Raw genomic sequence first — 7,414 nt, 5'->3', positions numbered from 1 at the left:
CCTTTTCAGGAAATATATAAAGAGTACGCATAATTCAGCGCTCAGAAGCTTTGTCTCAAAGGGTTCAGCATGCAACATCAGAACATGGTCTGGCAAGACATCAGAAGATGGTCGAAGCAGAATCAGAACATGGGTCTATGGAAGCATCAGAAGAACAAGAGAACAGAAGCACTGAAGTTCTGATGGTATCACGCTCAGAAGCACTTCAAGGTCAGAAGATCAGAAGATGCTTTGCACCATGCTGTTTGACTCTGATGATATTCAAACGTTGTATTCACAAACATCAGATCAGAAGAAAGTACAAGTGGCAAGCTACGCTGACTGACAAAAGGAACGTTAAAAGCTATTAAAGGCTACGTCAGTAGACACAGCGTGAACAAGGCTCGAGGTAGTTGACAAAAGCGTATAACATTAAATGCGATGCTGTACGAAACATGCAAAGCATTAAATGCACTCAACGGTCATCTTCTCCAACGCCTATAAATATGAAGTTCTGATGAGAAGCAAGGTTAACGATTCTGCACCAAAACAACTCAAATTAACTTGCTGAAACGCTGTTCAAATTCAAAGCTCAGAATCTTCATCTTCATCAAAGCTCACTACATTGCTGTTGTAATATATTAGTGAGATTAAGCTTAAACGATTAAGAGAAATATCACAGTTTGTGATTATCGCTTTTAAGAAGCAATTGTAATACTCTTAGAATTGATTACATTAAGTTGTAAGGAACTAGAGTGATCGTGTGGATCAGAATACTCTAGGAAGTCTTAGAGGTTATCTAAGCAGGTTGTAACTAGAGTGATCGTGTGGATCAGTATACTCTAGAAAAGTCTTAGAGGGTATCTAAGCAGTTGTTCCTGGAGTGATCAGTGTGTGATCAGAAGACTCTGGAAGACTTAGTTGCTGACTAAGTGGAGAACCATTGTAATCCGTGCGATTAGTGGATTAAATCCTCAGTTGAGGTAAATCATCTCTGCGGGGGTGGACTGGAGTAGTTTAGTTAACAACGAACCAGGATAAAAATAACTGTGCAATTTATTTTTATCTGTCATGTTTTTAAAGCTACACTTATTCAACCCCCCCCCCCCCCTTTCTAAGTGTTTTTCTATCCTTCAATTGGCATCAGAGCGCCGGTTCTAAGGTGCAAGCACTTAACCGTGTTTAGAAAAGATTCAGGAAGAGAAAAACGCTTCAGTAAAAGATGGTTGATGAAAGTGAAAAGTCTACACCTGCATCTACATCTGGCTCTGCTGAGCAATACAACGGTAACAATGGTTATACTAGACCGCCGGTATTTGATGGTGAAAACTTTGAATACTGGAAAGATAAACTGGAAAGTTACTTTCTGGGTCTAGATGGTGATCTATGGGATCTTCTGATGGATGGTTACAAACATCCAGTAAATGCCAGAGGCGTAAAGCTGACAAGGCAAGAAATGAATGATGATCAGAAGAAGCTTTTCAGGAATCATCATAAATGCAGAACTGTTTTGCTGAATGCTATGTCTCATGCTAAGTATGAGAAGATATCTAACAGGGAAACGGCCTATGACATATATGAGTCCTTGAAAATGAATCATGAAGGAAATGCTCAAGTCAAGGAGACTAAAGCTCTAGCTTTAATCCAGAAGTATGAAGCCTTCAAGATGGAGGATGATGAAGACATTGAAAAGATGTTTTCAAGATTTCAAACTCTTACTGCTGGATTGAGAGTTCTTGACAAGGGATACACCAAGGCGGATCACGTAAAGAAGATCATCAGAAGCTTACCCAGAAGATGGGGTCCTATGGTGACTGCATTCAAGATTGCAAAGAACCTGAATGAAGTTTCTCTGGAAGAGCTTATCAGTGCCTTGAGAAGTCATGAAATAGAGCTGGACGCAAATGAGCCTCAAAAGAAAGGTAAGTCTATTGCATTAAAATCCAATATCAAGAAATGCACTAACGCTTTTCAGGCTAGAGAAGAAGATCCTGAAGAATCAGAATCTGAAGAAGAAGATGAACTGTCTTTGATCTCCAGAAGGCTAAATCAACTCTGGAAGACCAAGCAAAGGAAGTTCAGAGGCTTCAGAAGTTCAAAGAAATTTGAACGTGGAGAATCTTCTGATGACAGAAGATTTGACAAGAAGAAAGTCATGTGCTATGAATGCAATGAGCCTGGACACTTCAAGAATGAATGTCCAAATCTTCAGAAGGAAAATCCCAAGAAGAAGTTTCATAAGAAGAAAGGTCTTATGGCAACCTGGGATGAGTCAGAAGATGATTCAGACTCTGAAGATGAGCAGGCCAACTGTGCGCTGATGGCGACAGAAGATGACGGATCAGAATCTACATCAGAATCAGATTCTGAAGAGGTATTTTCTGAACTTACTAGAGATGAGTTAGTTTCCGGTCTAACTGAACTTCTGGAACTCAAGTCTCAGATCAGTCTCAAATACAAAAAGCTGAAAAAGCTATTTGAATTTGAAACAAAGAAGCTTGAGTTGGAGAATTCTGAATTAAAAGAAAAACTTTTAAAATTATCCAATAATGTTGGATCTCCTTCTGATTCAGAAAAATCCACTCCTAGTCTAAACCATATTCTGAAAGAATATGATTTAAGTTTCAGGAAGTTCTTATCTAGAAGTATTGGCAAAAGTCAGCTAGCTTCTATGATATATGCTGTGTCTGGAAACAAAAGAGTCGGCATTGGTTTTGAGGGTGAAACCCCATACAAACTTGAACCTGTTGATGAAATGAAAATCACATACAAGCCATTGTATGATCAGTTCAAGTATGGCCACTCCCATGATATTAGGCACACTTCACATGCTCAAAGTTTTCACATAACACACACCAAAAAGCATGTGACACAACCTAGGAAATATCATGAAACTCACATTAAAAATTATCATGCTGTTACTCCTTCTGCTTACAATGTTAAACCTAAGTTCAATCAGAACTTGAGGAGAACTAACAAGAAAGGACCCAAGAAAATGTGGGTACCAAAGAAAAAGACTATTTCTTTTGCAGATTCTCTTGGTGACAAAGAAGATAAAAGTCAACATGACATGTCTCCTGGACTCAAGTTGGTCTCAACACTTGAAGGGAAGAAAGACTGTCTTCCAAGTTCTGGTACTTAAATCTGTTGAAGAAACTTTGTCTGAAGGAGATCAGAAAACATAGTTTATCAGTCTTGAAATCATTTGTCTTGTTTGTTTCTCAAGCAATGGTGTTTCGTTCTTGAGTATTCTAAATGCTCTAAATGCTACAGAATATACAAAATTGAAACATTGATTGTGGACGAATCAATAAACATCTGGTTTGATGATAAACTTGTTTCTGATGAAACAAAGAGCTTAAGAATTTCTGCAGATACAGTTTTGTCTTATCAGAAGCTGCAAAACAAAGAAGTGAACCTCCAGAAGCTGTGTATATCAGAAGTAATGGATCAGAAGATCATTCAGATTTATATCAGCACACTTCAGAAGGAGTGTTTCCAGAAGAGAAAGTTGATCAGATCAGAAGCAGTGATCTGAATCTGAAGGCGTAAAGTCTATTCTGAAATTTACAGCTGTCATCTATTATCTGATGGTGAACACGTGTCTGTACGGTTAGTACAAAGCGTGCAGTTGAAAAGACGCCGACCTAGGTAACTGTATTAAATCATTTCATTTACTGTGTTCTCTCTCCTAATGTCATTTCTCATTAAATGCATAATGTTTTCCTTTTAAATCTTTTAAATAACCCGCTTCATCTTCATTCCCTCTTTTTCTCTCTTTCTCTCTATTTTGTGCATTCACTTCGTTGCATTTCTCTTCAAACCCTAGTTCTCTGATTTGATCTCAAAGCATTATCATCATGAACTCTTCCTCTTGTTCATCTTCCTCAAAAGAGAGACTTACTTCTTCACAAATCCTTCTACGAAATTATGAATATGCTCCTTTGAAAACTTGCTTGATACCCACGAAGGACTTGGAGGTTTTATGTGAAACTGCTGTGGACTTCAACAATCTTAAAGCGAATGGCTTTAAGTGTGATGCAAGAATCCTTGAGCAAGGATGGTCCAAGTATCTCAATAGATTGGTTGGTCCAATTTATCCTGATCTTGTGAAGGATTTCTGGGTACATGCAACGGTTACCCCAACGGCCATCATTTCATTTGTGCTAGGGCATGAAGTGGTTATCTCTGAAAAACTGATCAGGAAGCTATACAATCTGAATGATGAAGAAGGTTGGTCTGGTTTTCGACATACATCTGTTGATTGGTCAATAGTTGAAAAACAAATCTCTAAGTCTTCTGGGATTGACTCTAATAACACAGGCACCTTGAGGCCATTTTATAGAGTATGGGCTGAGATTATCCTGGGTTCTCTTCACCACAGAAAAAGGATGCTCTCCTCTTCTTACATCAGTCAAGATCACAAGCACACTCTTTTCTGCATTGGCAAAAAGACTGAGATCAACATCTCTCACATTCTGTTTGAGAATCTGAAGACTTCAATCCTTGAGTCAAGAGAAGAGGAAAGGGCGAAGTACCCTCATCTTTCAAAAACGACTATTCCGTTTGGAAGAATGATTTCAGACATTATTACTGAAAGCAAAGTGCTGGACTCCATCAGAAAACTCAATGCATCCCATTTGCTTGGAGTAGTTCAAGGTCCCATTTTTAATGGTGTGGATTTGTTCAGATTAGAACTCATCAAAAGTGTACCTTCTGTGTGCCCAAGTTTTCCTGACATTCTCTCAAGAAGAGTTGTTGCTGAAGGTTTTGCCTCCCTGTTTCAAGAAGAACTGCATCAGGTTGTCAAGTCCTACCTGGAAGATTGTGTTAGGAAGCAATCAGATATTGATCCTGCTTGGATCCGTGGCAGATTACTTCCGTCCAAGGCTGATCTTCTGAAGAAGGATCAGAAGGAACTAAAGGCTAGGCTAAAAAGAAAAGCCCAAGAAGATGAGGCTGAGAAAGCCAAGAAGTTGAGGGTCACCTATGATCCTGACAAGGTGGACTCTGAAGAAAGAAGAGATAAAAGGATCAGAGATTCCTTTCGCAGAACCAGATCTTCTTCCTCTGTACAAATCTCCAGAAAGGTTTTTACTCCACCTCCTTCTGTCCCTAAACCTTCTCCCAAATCACCTCCTTCTGAACCAAAAGTAAACTTCATCTTACCAAATCCTTCTCCATCATCCTTCTCCACTCCCATTCTAAACCCCACACCTTTAAGTATTCTTCCCCCAACTCCTTCTGATAAATCCTTCTCACCAATTCCCTTTACAAATACTTCACCCTCTTCTCAATCCATCCCTTCTGATGTTCCACCCTCATCAATCATTCTCTCAGATATCCCTTCTTCCTCATCCACTGTACCTCCACCTTCTATATTCCATCCCTTACCTACCAGAAAATCCAAACCTTACTGTCTTCTCTATCCTGACTACAAATTCACCTTCAATCCGCCTGAACCTAAACCCTATACCTACCTGGAACTTTTCAGACATGAGGTGATTAGCAGTCTAGACCTTCTGAAGGATGCATTTCTAAATGGTCTGGATGATGTTTCTACAAGAAATCTCTGGAGAAGATTTCGCAAGGATTTTCAAGTAGAAGCAATGGGAGTACAGAAAAGACTAGTGGCTGCTGCCCCTGGTTACCCTGGTTACCTTCTGGAGGAAGATAATGGTATATACTACCATCCTCTCAGAAATTGCATTGCTGCTGAAGAGAAGCCCTTCTTGGATGAGATGGAACAATTAAGATTGGCTGCTGAAATGGAAGCAAATCCTTGCAGGGATATTGTTATCTTTATTCCTCAATATCCTGTTCTGCTAGGAGACTTCAAGACTCTCTTTGACTATCTGAGGGAAAACCCGTCTGTGAAAGACCCAAGCTTGGTCATTCCAGAAGTTGTTGACCCACCAGAAGTTGAAGGTCCTTCTGCTCCCAGGAATCTAGCTTCCATTCTTCAGGCACTTAAGAATGGAGACTCGGAAATTCCTGCTGCAGAATATGGAGATGCTGCTATGCAAGAAGCAGATGCTGAAGATCATGTTGCTAAAACTGTTCCTGTTGAGGAAATCCCTGCAAATGATCTATCTATGGAAGCTGCAGATCAACATGCCATTCCTGTGGTTGAAAGCGGTGAAGCTTCTTCTGATGAATCTTCTCGTCTTGCAAGGACTCTGGAAGAAATTCAGAAAAGACAGGATGAGCAAAGTTCACTCAATGCTGAGTATAGCGCTTTCATGGTGAGGCAAGAAGGACACAACAATATGGTTCAAGAGATGCTGACCAAGATCTTGTCAAGACTAGGGCCATCTTAGATTGAGTCTGTGTTGTTTCTTTCTTTTCGTTGCATCTGTCTTTGTGCATCTGATCTTTCTTATCTTCATGTACTTCTGTACCTGCTGTTTGAACTTCAATGAAATCAACTTCTTCCTCCGTGTGTTTCGTTTTGTTTTTCATCTGAATCTTTTGAAATATTCTTTTTGATGTTATGACAAAAAGGGGGAGAAGATAAATGATAAATGATTTGATTAATCTATCAGTTGCTGGGTAAAGCTCCCACACATTCACTGACAAGAACTGCAAGTTCTATATGGTTTAAGTGTTTTGCAGGTATAAAGAAGTGAAGAGAATCTTCAAAGCAAACACAAGAAGCAAAACCATGGAAACTGAAGCAAGCCGAGTGCTGTCAAGCTTCAGAGATCAGAAGCAAGAAAGAAGAATGAATCAGAAGCACTGATAATAGAATTTGATCCATATTTGTCTATTTGCTTTGACAAAATTCTATTTGTTCTGATACATTATTTGCTCTGATACATTATTTTAGCCTATATGGCTCTGATACATATAATGTGTTCTAATATACATTTTATGTTCTGACTCGTTTATGCTGACTTTTGTCGTTTAGTTTTTGTTCTGTAACATTTCAGGATGTAGAGATGCTCAGATGATGCTCTGGTACATTCAACAATGTTCTGATACAAATCTAGCATGAAGTGATGTTGGTAGAAATTCAAAGCTCTGAAGCTATCCGAGGGAAGCAGAAATCAGAAGCTGTGAATGTTCAGAAGATCAAAGAAATTCAAGTTCTGAAGCTGTCCTAGATGGAAGTAGGAATCAGAAGCTGTGAGTGTTCTAGGGATCTAAAGAAATTCTAGTTCTGAAGTTGTCCAATGGAAGCAGAAGTCAGAAGCTATGAATTCTCTAAAGACAGAAGCTTATATGATCGTCTCTACCGAAATAATCAGGGAAGTCTTTTAATAAAGTTCTTTCGAGTATTTATTTCAGGGGGAGATTATTTATCTCAGGGGGAGATTGTTAATCTCAGGGGGAGACATATTCATATGCTTATGCTATAGCTGTGTAATTTGTCTTTTGCCGTCTGTTCTTTCTGATCGCAAATTCATATCATTTATATATGTTTTTGTCATCA

This window comes from Vicia villosa, linkage group LG2 (assembly GCF_029867415.1).
Source record: "Vicia villosa cultivar HV-30 ecotype Madison, WI linkage group LG2, Vvil1.0, whole genome shotgun sequence".
In the NCBI taxonomy this organism is placed as follows: Eukaryota; Viridiplantae; Streptophyta; class Magnoliopsida; order Fabales; family Fabaceae; genus Vicia; species Vicia villosa.
Note: the sequence above shows the minus strand (reverse complement) of the source record.